This window comes from Pan paniscus, chromosome 11 (genome assembly GCF_029289425.2).
Source record: "Pan paniscus chromosome 11, NHGRI_mPanPan1-v2.0_pri, whole genome shotgun sequence".
Lineage (NCBI taxonomy): Eukaryota > Metazoa > Chordata > Mammalia > Primates > Hominidae > Pan > Pan paniscus.
Window position 1 is genome coordinate 72,056,847 of NC_073260.2, and position 12,722 is coordinate 72,069,568.

The 12,722-nt window shown below is 39.1% G+C and overlaps 1 long non-coding RNA gene across 1 annotated transcript; it reads right to left on the reverse strand.

Annotated features, from left to right (window-relative positions):
* Window positions 1-354: 354 nt before the first annotated feature.
* Window positions 355-2,869, reverse strand: LOC103786728 (uncharacterized). The gene is made up of 4 exons (XR_612458.3): window positions 2,635-2,869; window positions 1,647-1,775; window positions 735-857; window positions 355-643 (listed from the first exon to the last, which is right to left on the reverse strand). It is a non-coding gene; the product is annotated as an uncharacterized LOC103786728 (long non-coding RNA).
* Window positions 2,870-12,722: the final 9,853 nt, after the last annotated feature.

The window sequence follows — 12,722 nt, forward strand, 5'->3', positions numbered from 1 at the left end:
TGGATTAATCCACTCATGAGAACAGAGCTCTCATGACCCAATCACCTCTGAAAAGCCCCACCTCTCAATACTGCCACATTTGGGATTAAATTTCAACATGAGTTTTGGAGGGGGACAAATATTCAAACCTTAGCAAGTAACTAGGAAAATAGAATATGCAGGGCCCCTGGACAGTCAAAATGCCTGACACAACCTAGAAAGGCAGAAATGAAGGCTGAGAGCAACAGTCAAATGATCAACTCAAACTATTTTTTCTTCGGGGCTTCTGAGTGCCTATAACACATCCGAGAAGGTCATCTATTTGAATTTTGGGATATGTGTTTTTTCTTTGAGACATGAAAGAGAGCCGATGACTTTAAAATCTTCATTTGGATTGGTTTATTTTCATAGATTTATGTATCTCCACCAGGTGGAGTCAGAGGCCAGTTTATTAAAGGGTTAAACTTCGGAAATAAATTTGGTTAAGGATTTTAGTTTCAGAATAGATGAAGGAAAGATAAACAGCACTGCTTCTTTCTTCAGATGTTCTTGCTGGAATGGTACCTTGTTATTATCATATCCACTTTATGTTTTGTCAATGTGCCCCCGTCCTCTGGCTATAACTTAGGACACTTCTGTTGCAAGGAATGGAGACTCATTCCAGCTGGCTCAAGAAAAAAGAATGTTATTATAAATACACAACAAGGAATATCACAGACTTTTTGGAAAAGGAACAAAATACAGCCAGAGCTTACCAGGAACAGGAGCTGCTCTTTGCTTCTCTTAAGGAACATATGGTCACTCTTATTTCTCTTGCTGATGTATTCATTATTCCTTCATTAAGTATACATACTGAGTCTCTACTATGGTGGTAGGGCCTGGATATACAGGGGTAGAAAAGATATTAAATGAGAAGACAGGCATTAAAAAATAAGCACACACATAAAATTATAAATTGCTATAAATGCTTGGAATAAAATGTGCAAATTTGAAGAGGGAATGTATATGGGGACTTAATTACAATTAGGAGGTTAGGGAATAAACCATTATCAAAGTGACATTTAAGTATAAACCTAAAAAGATGAGTAGGAAATGGCCAGATTGACAATGGGGTAGGATGTTTGATTGCTTATAAAGGATTTGAGCCAGAAAGAATTGAACCATTTTCTATGCGTACAGGAACACAAAGCTTGTTATTTAAATAGCTTATTATTTTAATATAGGGCAAACATATTTGTGGTGAATGGGGGACATTCTGTCAGAATTAGTGGAAACAGTTGTGGAAATATGTGAAATATCTATAGTGTGATTACATTCAGGTTGGTTCTTCATATTTGCTTCATGTAGTAATTGAAGATATCAATTGTAAATTTTTTATCAGCTCAATGTTTCCCAACACTTATTCATAATGTAATTTACAAGTGCATGAAAATAACTTGCCTTGCATTTTAAGTTGGCCAGTCTCCCTTCTTCTTGTGGGAGGTTTATTACACTAACTAGCAGATCTGGCTCTCCTTTGTTTCCACTTAAATGGTTACAAGGGCAAACTTGAGCCAGGCATATAAACAGTGTCCAACCTACAAGTGATTCTTCCTTCAAACCAAGTCATTGAGACCACAGCACACCACCTGACATCATCTGGCGTGGCTGTGTACACCGATACATACCTGTCAGAGGTTAGACATACAGTCCTGTTCTTTTTGATCCTTCATATGTACCAGGCTAATTATGAATTAGTATTTTGGCCTCTCTCAGTCTGAATGTTGCTGGTAGCTTTTTTCTCTCCCAGGTCCTGACTTCACAGATAACAATCCACAATTAAACTCATGATTTAATAAAGCTTCAGTGACAGTAAAGCTTCCTATGTTGATGTTTACTTATAGATTTGGGTAATAAACCAACAGATGGTAGATACAAAAAACTGAGTCACAACAAGCATATCCTAATAGTCTGCTAAAGTAAAAGATTGAATATAAAATAATAACTATTCTATCCAAGCTATCTAAGCCTAGATAATGAAATATTTAAAAACCTTGCCTAGAAAGCAAATATTCCCCTTAGAATTTTTTGAAAAATACCTAGAAAAGTTATTTGAGGGCAGTTTACTTGCATTCCTCGAATTATACAATTGGCAATTTAAACAAAAACTTTCTACTGACCTTTGAAGTCTCTTGAAGTTTTTTTTGCTTGTTTATTTTGTTTTGTTTTTAATCTAAGAAAGAAGAGGCATCCAGCTCTGCCTTTTTCCCTCATTAAGACATACCAACAGAAATAACTGGCTGCATTTGGTCTTAGCCAATATCATATGATTATTTTTAGGGATTTTTTTGGCCCCCACACAGTGCATGGTTGAACTGCCAAAGTATAAATCAAGATATGAAACTTACTACATTCTTCAGAATTAATAAATATTTTCCCTGGTTAAAGCAAGACTCCCATAAGCAAATCATCCAAAATAAACTAGATTAATTAGGTCCAGAATGGATAAGATAGAATATTCACAAAGGATAACACTGTATACAATTATAAATATTCATTCCTTTGTGTTGCTAATTTTAGATTAGGTCAGCCTGTGGATGTATTAGTCTGTTCTCACACTGATATAAAGAACTACCTGAGACTGGGTAATCTGTGAAGAAAAGAGGTTTGACTCACAGTTCCACAGGCTGTACAGGAGGCATGGCTGGGGATGCCTCAGGAAACTTGCAATCATGGCAGAAGGGTGAAGGGGAAGCAAGCATATCCTCACATGGTGGCCGGGGAGAGAGAGAGAGAGTGAAGGGAGGAAGTGCCACACACTTTTAAACCATTGGATCTCATGAGAACTCACTCACTATCACGAGAACAGTAGGAGGGAAATCCACCTCCATGATCCAATCACTTCCCACCAGGTCCCTCCTCCAACATGTGGGGATTGCATTTCGACATGAGATTTCAGTGGGGACACAGAGTCAAACCATATCAGTGGACATGTAATGAAAATGAAAGAGCCTAGCACACTTTAAAAATGCTCTTCGTATCTCGGTGCACTGACTAAGATGGCAGGGCAGGCTTCAAATGCCTGCTCTATCGGTCACTACTGTGCAGCTAGGCATCCACTAAACTCTTTGTGCCTCAGTGCCCTAACCTATAAAATAGGCATCATTCCAGCTTGTACACACCATAAGGTTTTGATGAGGATGGGATGAGATCAGGTTTCTAAGGTACTTGGTGTGTAAATAAGCTCTTAATTGAAAATCATATAGTATTATTAATGGCCAGTGATTTTGTTTCATTGCTTAACTCTGCCAGGATGTAACTGTGGGGCAGTGATTCTCACTCCCCCAACCTCAGGAGACATTTGGCAATGTCCAGAGACATTTTTGGTTGTGGGGGGGCTACTGGTATCTACTGAGTAGAATTCAGTTCTCAACCCCTACCTCCCCAGCCACAGCCTTCTCTGTAAAGGGGAGATAATAACTTCCTTGTATAATGCTAAAAGGATTGAATCAGGCCATGATGTGCTTAGCAGAGTTTAATAAATGGTGACTATTATTATTATAATCTTTTCATTTCAGTGGCAAAAAATACTGAAAAAAAATAAATAGTTCTCTGTCTTGTGTTTTTCACTTATCCCATCTCTTTTATTAATACTCCCCAAGAGCAGCAGGAAGGAAACAAAACAAAACAAGAGAGGCCAAGAAATGCATTTTAAAATATTTTTCTCATATTCCAAAATAGTGCCATGAATTTAAAGCTTTCTTCAAAAGAAGCATTGGACACCCTTGTTCTTGTAGCTTCACTGGCTGGAAGAGGCATTGATAGCCATTACTTGTGTTTCTGGGTCACCCTTCAAAGTATTAAATTATTTCATAAAGATTTGTTTCTTTTCATGTGACAAGAAAAAATAAATTGTGATGATTACTGTCACCTCCTGCCCTTTCTTTTTTTATTAAAAAAAAATCACAGGTGAAGCTGCCAAAACATTGAAAAGTTGTATATATCAAACATGTACCAGTGCAAGGGAGAGGAAACAGGAAATAGTATGGGAGCTTTGGAGCCTGTACATATATATATATATATATATATATATATATATATATATATATATGAATATAGGCCAGGTGCGGTGGCTCACGCCTGTAATCCCATCACTTTAAGAGGCCAAGGTGGGCAAATCATGAGGTCAGGAGTTTGAGACCAGCCTGGCCAACGTGGTGAAACCCTGTCTCTACTAAAAAAACAAAAAATTAGCTGGGCGTGGTGGCGGGCATCTGTAATCCCAGCTGCTTGGGAAACTGAGGCAGGAGAATCTCTTGAATCTGGGAGGCAGAGGTTGCAGTGAGCTGAGATCGTGCCACTACACTCTAGCCCAGGCAACAGTGTGGGCTCTGTCTCAAAAATATATATATATGTATAAATATAAAATATATATTACACAAAATAAATATATATTACAAATGTAAACTATATTTTTATAATATATAAGTATATAATATACTTATACATTATACATATTATATATGTATAATAATGTATATTACATAAAATTAAAATATATAAAATAGGAGAATATTTCCTATTTGAGTGTGTCTGTGCAGGTGGGGAGGGAGGAGAATTAGTCAGGATCTTTTGGTGTGTGTGAGGGTCAGAGACACAGATGCAAACTTTATTGGCTCACTGAATCATGCCTTAGGATGGACTTTATGCTGGAATGAATTCTGTGTCCAAACCTAGGAAAAACATTGAGTAAGAAGGATGGGCAATTGTTCTTCTCCAAGCAAGAGACTGGAGTTCACCTTTGTGTCCAGAGAGTTGTATACTATGATTACAGGCCCCACTGGAAGAAGTTCCACCAAATCATATCCTTCTTAATTTTTATTTTTCTTTCTTCTGCAATCATCTGATGGGTTCTTCCTGTGTGCTGCACAGACAAAATCAATTCACTGAGAATTGAATTGGTTCAATTTCAGTGGTATTGCAGTAAAGAAAGAGTTTAATAGATATGAGGCCGGCCTTATAGGAGATGGAGTTATTACTCAAATCAATCTCCCCAAAGGTTCAGAAGCTAGGACTTTTCAAGGATAGTTTGGTGGGCAGGGGGATAGGGAATGGGGAATGATTATTGGTTGGGGATGCAAACTTAGGGGTGTGGAAAATGTTCACTGAGTCAGCCTCTGGGCCACAGGACTGGTTAAGTCATGAGTTGTGGGTTTGGGTGGAGTTAGCCAGTCCTCAGAAATGAAAAAGTCTGAAAAGACACCTCAAAAAGTGAATCTCTGGTTCTACAATAGTGACGTTATCTACAGGAGTCACTGGGGAAGTTACAAATCTTGTGACCTCCAGAACAATGGCTGGTTATCATTTAATGACACAAACATCTTAGCAGAATTCAGGCCCCTCTCATAATCCTAACCCTGTGGGATAAGTCTGCGTTAGGCACTCCTCCTCCATGGTTTGTACTGCCCTCTTTCATAGAACTTACTGCTTTGTGTTATAATTACAGAACTACAATAGTCAGTTTACCCATCTGTTGTGGATTAAATTGTGTGTCCCCTATTTCACAAGATAGAGAAAGAAGGAACCCTCCCTAATTCATTCTATGAAGCCAGCATCACCCTAATACCAAAACCAGGAAAAGACACAACCAAGAAAGAAAACTATAGACCGATATCCTTGATGAACATAGATGCTAAAATCGTTTACAAAATACTGGCTAACAGAATCCAACAACATATCAAAAAGATAATCCACCAAGATCAAGTGGGTTTCATACCAGGGATGCAGGGATGGTTTAACAAACACAAGTCAATAAATGTGAGACACCACATAAACAGGATTAAGAACAAAAATCACATGATCATCTCAATAGATACAAGAAAAGTGTTCAACCAAATCCTGCATCCTTCATAATTAAAACCCTCAGCAAAATCGGCATACAAGGGACATACTTTAATGTAATAAAAGCCATCTATGACAAACCCACAGCCAACATACTACTGAATGGGGAAAAGTTGAAAGCATTCCCTCTGAGAACGGGAACAAGACAAGCACGCCCACACTCACCACTCCTCTTCAACATAGTACTGAAAGTCCTAGCCAGAGCAATTGACAAGATAAAGAAATAAAGGGCATTTGAATTGGTAAAGAGGAAGTCAAACTGTCCCTATTTGCTGATGATATGATTGTTTACCTTGAAAACCCTAAGGAAGCTCCTAGAACTGGTAAAAGAATTCAGCAAAATTTCCAGGTACAAGTTATTGTACACAAACTTAGTAGCTCTTCTATACACCAACAGCAACCAAGCGGAGAATCAAATAAAGAACTCAACTGCTTTTACAATTGCTGCAAAAAAAAAAACAAGAAAAAAAAAACGTCAGGAATATACCTAACCAAAGAGTCAAAAGACCTCTACAAGGAAAATTACAAAACACTGCTGAAAGAAATCATAGATGACACAAACAAATGGAAACACATCCCATGCTCATAGATGGGTAGAATCAATATTGTGAAAATGACCGTACTCCCAAAAGCAATTTACAAATTCACCACAATCCTCATCAAAATACTACCATAATTCTTCACAGAGTTAGAAAAAACAATTCTAAAACTCATATGGAACCAAGAAAGAGCCTTCATAGCCAACGCAAGACTAAGCAAAAAGAATAAATCTGGAGACATCACACTATCTGATTTCAAACTATACTATAAGGCAATAGTCACCAAAACAGCATGGTACTGGTATAAAATAGGCATAATGGAACAGAATAGAGCACCCAGAAATAAACCCAAATACTTACAGCCAACTGATCTTCAACAAAGCAAACAAAAACACCAAGTGGGGAAAGGACATCCTTTTCAACACATGGTGCTGGGAATAATTGGCTAGACACATGTAGGAGAATGAAATTTGATCCTCAACTCTTACCTTATACAAAAATCAACTCAAGATGGATTAAGGACTTAAACCTAAGACCTGAAACTATAAAAATTCTAGAAGATAGCATTGGAAAAACCCTTCTGGACATTGGCTTAGGCGAGGATTTCATGACCAACAACCCAAAAGCAAATGCAATAAAAACAAAGATAAATAGCTGGGACCTAATTAAACTAAAGAGCTGTTTCACGGCAAAAGAAACAGTCAGCAGAGTAAACAGACAACCCATAGAGTGGGAGAAAATCTTCACAATCTATACACTGACAAAGGACTAATATCCAGAATCTACAACAAACTCAAACAAGTCATTAAGAAAAAAACAAACAATCACATCAAAAAGTGGGCTAAGGACATGAATAGAAAAATTCCCAAAAGAAAATATACAAATGGCCAACAAACATGAAAAAATGCTCAGCATCACCAATGATCAGGGAAATGCAAATTAAAATCACAATGCGATACCACCTTACTTCTGCAAGAATGGCCACAATAAAAAAATAAAAAAACGGTAGATGTTGTCGTGGATGCGGTGATCAGGGAATACTTCTACACCGCTGATGGGAATGTAAACTAGTACAGCCACTATGGAAAACAGTATGGAGAGTCCTTAAAGAACTAAAAGTAGAACTACTATTTGATCCAGCAATCTCACTACTGGGTATCTACCTAGAGGAAAAGAAGTCATTAGTCGAAAAAGACACTTGCACATGCATGTTTATAGCAACACAATTCACAATTGCAAAATTGTGGAACCAACCCAAAGGCCCCTCAATCAACGAGTGGATAAAGAAACTGTAATATATATGTATACACAATGGACTACTACTCATCTATGAAAAGGAATGAATTAACAGCATTTGTAGTGACCTGGATGAGATTAGAGACTATTATTCTAATTGAAGTAACTCAGGAATGGAAAACAAACCATCATATGTTCTCATTGATATGTGAGAGCTAAGCTATGAGAATGCAAAGGCATAAGAATGATACAATGGACTTTGAGGGCTTGAGGGGAAGAGTGAGAGGGGGTGAGTGATGAAAGACTACAAATATGGTACAGTGTATACTGCTTGGGTGATGGGTGCACCAAATCTCATAATCACCACTAAAGAACTTACTCGTGTAACCAAATACCACCTATACCCCAATAACTTATGGAAAAATAAAATAAAATTAAAAATTAAGCATAAATAAATAAATTGTGCATCCCCTTCCAAAATCATATGCTGAATTCTTATACCCTAGCACCTCAGAACGTGACCATATTTGGAAACAGGACCGTTGCAGATGATATTAGTTAAGTTTAGATGAGGTTGTTAGGGTAGGCCCCAATCCAATATGACTGTGGCCTTAGAAGAAGGTAAAGATTGGGATGATGCTTCCACAAGCCAAGGAACACAAAAGCTTGCCAGTGAACCACCAGAAGCTAGGAGGGGTCCTAGAACCAATTCTCCCTCACAGCCCTCTGGAGGCACTAACCCTGATCTTGAACTTCCAGCCTCCAGGACTGAGAGCCTCCAGGACTGTCTCTAAAAAATTTCTGTTTGAGCCACCCAATTTGTGGCAATTTGTTACTGCAGCCATAGCAAACTAATACAGCATCTATTTGCCTTAAGCTTCTTAAGATCAGGAAACTCATCATCTGGATCTCTATAGTCCCATCTCTGAGTACTTTTTCTCATACATAGCAGGCATAAGAAAAAGGTTAAAGGCATATAAAAAGGTTTTAGAATAAATGACTATGTAAAATATTTGACATTCAATGGAGATAATAATGATTATAATACTAACATTAATCATTTTAAAGTTCTATGAAATCCAGTGAAAGGAACAATGGCTTGTTCTGGCTGAGATTCTTTATGAAAGCTTTCATGAGCAAAGTCAAATTTATGCATGCAGAGGGTGAACAACTTGGTAATTCAAGTCAAACTTGACAGCACATGGCCATAGAAACCACCTTTCAGGCTTCTTTTCTTTAGAGCAAGGTTTCTTAACTTTGACACTAGTGAAATTTTGGGCCAAATAAGTCTTTGTTGTTTGGGACAGTCCTGTGCTTTAGAGGATGTTTTTGCAACATCCCTGGCCTTGACCCACTAAATGCCAATAGCATTCCTCATCCAGTTGTGGCCACCAAAAATGTCTCCAGACATTGCCAATTGTTTAACCTTCTCCCCAATCCCTGGATAATTGAGAACCACTGCCAAAATCAGGGTGACTTGAAGGTAGAGGAGACTATGGTATATTGAGGGCTCATTAACGTTGCTGGCAGCTGGGTGTAGTGGCTCACACCAGTAATCCTGGCATGCTGGGGGGTCAAGACATAAGAATCGCTGGAGTATAGGAGTCTGAGACCAGCCTGGACAACATAGTGAGGCCCCATCTCTACAAATAGATACAAAAGTTAACCTAGTGTGGTGGTATGTGCCTGCAGTCCGAGCTACTCAGGAGGCTGAGGTGCAAGAATGACTTGAGCCCAAGAATTCGAGGCTGCATTGAGCCACGGTCATGCCACTGCACTCCAGCCTGGGTGACAGAGTGAAAACCTATCTCTAAAAAAAACCAGGAAATCACTGGCATTTACCTGTATTGAGGGAATGGGTGGGCAGAAATCAGGAAAAGGTCATGTGCTTATTAATTTTATTAAGCTATTGCTCTGCATACCCTCTCTCTCTTTTTTTTTGTAATTTTAGTGGAGTATGAAACTGAGCTTATTATCTCTTCTATGGGGCCTATCCTTCTTTGAGAGAAATGGGAAATTTAAAAATGTGATAATCTATTGGTGAATGGGGAAAACATCTGCTTAGTGTTACATTTACTAAATGACATGACCAAGTTGTTTTTCGTAACCCTGAGGGTTTTTCAGAGTCTAACTTATACAGCGAGCCTGCCTCAGGGATTTCTGGGCTGCCAAGGCAGATATGAGACCCGTAAAGACTCCTGGAAGATACTTTTTACAGGATCTGGGAGGTCTAAATCTGGCACCTGCAATCCAGGATTAAGACATTCACGCAACATAAGGCGGATCTATATTACTCAGTCTTGTTTGGAGAAGGTTTCAAGGTGTCCTGTTATGCTTAGATTCACCTCCATGGAATCTATTCTTAGTAATCATCTTTTGAATAAAGGAAGATGGGGTGAAGCCAAATTCATGGGTCCAGTTTGAGAAACAAGGTTGGTAGGCAAAGGCTTCCCCAAAGCACCAAATCATACCACTCTGAAACTTTTAGGCCTATTTAATAGGGCAGTCAGTTCAGGCCAGAAGTAGTCAACCTTTTTTATAACCCCCTTTCAACTGAAAACCTGTTTTGAAGCACAATATGTAAACAGATAAAGAAGGATTGGGATGGAGGGAGGAAGAGGGGGCTCCCCTCAGCCAGTCTGCTCACACCTTGCCTTGCCTCACGAATGCTCCCTACCCTGCTCTGTTCAGAGGGCTATGTGGGGGCAGTTTGCAAAACAAGAACCAGCAGTTGTTACTTTAAACATGGAGGCTTCTATCTTGTTAAGTCAAAGAATGAGAATCTCTCAGAAGTCAGCATATCAAGATTGAGCTTAAAAAGCCATCACATAAATAGAAAGAGTAGTTCCATGTGAAGCTCTCACTTCAGTGGGGCCTAAATTAAGCAGGGTGTTGGCTGGGCAGATCACAGCCATGGAGAAGAGGGCAAGCAGCCAAGCATAAGCACTGAGCAGTTGTGTGGGCAAAAGCCCAAGCTGGCTATCATGACCCAGCAATGACAAACTTGGGAAAGTCACTTTCTCCAGTAACATGAAAGGATGGTCCTCTGAATATCCTAGCTCAGGATTGTTGCTGCACGTAGCCTCAGACTTAGAAGGATGAGAATAACGCGTGAGGACATGAAGGCTTCAAGCCCTTGAGCCCTCAAGCTCTTTCCATCATGAATGTAGCCTGGGTTTTGCAAGCTAATAAATTTGGATGAAAGAGTGAGTTTGGTCCAAAATTTGTCAAACAAAAAATATCCAGCCAGAAAGATTCAGGGATTTTTGGTAAGTCTTGTTCATACAGGAAAAAAGAGAGCAAGGAGCAATTGATAAACTTTTACTTCATCTTATGATAGAGATGCTGAATGTCTCTTCTCTACAAGGAGACTATCAGTTTTAGGGGATACACGGCAAGACCCAACTTTCCAAATCAGTTTGGAGCAGGCGGATTGGCAATCACTCTATGTTCCTCACTCCATGTCCCTCAGGGGTTCAGGACAGGCTACCCTAACATACGGCACCTTGGCATATTGAATATTTTAGGCTGAAGGAAATTGAGAAACAGCATGTGCAAGAAGGTCTCTCTGACCTTTCCCCTTCTTTCTCCCCCGAAGCAGGTCTTAAGACCCTCATATGAGAAATGCCCTTCTTATGCCTGGAGGAAAGGAATATCCTTGTCTCCAAGATGAGGGACACCAAGAGGAATCTGAATGAACAGGTCTTGCTTTTCCCCCAGCTTATTACTCTTAGTTCATACTGTTTATTTTCCTTCTCTCATATTTTTCTACAACTCTCCATTCTTCATCCACCTCACTACAAAACATTCAGGTTTAACTAATTGAACTTCACTTCCTAATGAAGGCCCCCTTGCTACATAAAACTTTAAGTACATATGCATGCTTTTATCTTTGTAATCTGTCTGTTACAGGGGTGCCAGCCAATGAACCCAAGATGGGCAGAAGAAAAAGATAAGTTTTCTCCCCTACATTCCCTCAAGAGTAACCCAATCGCTACTCTTGACATTATTCTGCTTTGTGTATCTCCACTTCCTTCTCTCACTGGAGCCTAACAGTGACTGATATGTGTCTTGTCATGTGTTCTAAGTATTTTACATGATCCTGTAGAACCCTCTTTCAACCTATGGGCTGGGTACCATCTTTATCCTCCCATTACAAGTGACAGCCTTGTATTTAAACAACTTGCTCAAGATGCCACAATGAGACTTGGTGGAACCAGGATTTGAACTCAGAGCTTTCTAGCTTTAGAGTCTTCAGGAGTTCAAGCCTACTTCTTCCCTTTGCAAAATTGCCATTGAAATAAAACCGATCTGTTGATGAGACGATTTTTTTTCATGTGTTTTATTGTCAGTTGGTTTTGCCTTATGGTCCTGTGATAAAACTAGTAATGGTCACAGTAAGTGGAGAACTGGGTGTGGTTGGGTGGGTCTCATTACTCAGAGAACTGGGAAGGAATCCTCTTTTGAATATAGTCCCTCTGGGTGTGGAGGTTTGTCTAAGGAAGGAGCAAACATCAGAGCATTCAGAAATAGGGCAAACAATAAAAGAAAAAAAAAGTTGAGTTAATAAATTAACAAACAAACCCACCAAAGGTTAAATGAATGAATTAGTTGGTGAAGTGAAAGCACGCAAGAACATGGAGAGTACATTGTGTGATCCTTGGTAACCTGGCTGGATTGTTATTCAAGACTCTAACAAAGAGACAAAAAAAAGCCTCAAGGTTCCTGTCTCCCCATTCTCCTTAGTTATTTCTACCATATATTGACTGTTCCAAATGGAGCAGAGTCAGATGTGTCTATTTGAAATGCTTTTAGAAGAGTTGCAGGAGGTCTTGTGCACTCCTTTTGAATATGGTGAAGTTGACTTCCTTTGAGGTGATCCCAAACAGGGTTTGAATGTTAGCTTCACAACTTAATAGGTTTATGAAGAAATAACTTAACTTAAACTTAACTTTCCTTCACTGAATCTTCAAAAGGAGATTCTTCAAGCTGAGGACATCTACCATGTTACTAGGACACTTAGAAATTGTTTAGAATACATAACCCCCACACACACACATACACACCCTAATTCCATGCCTATTGCTC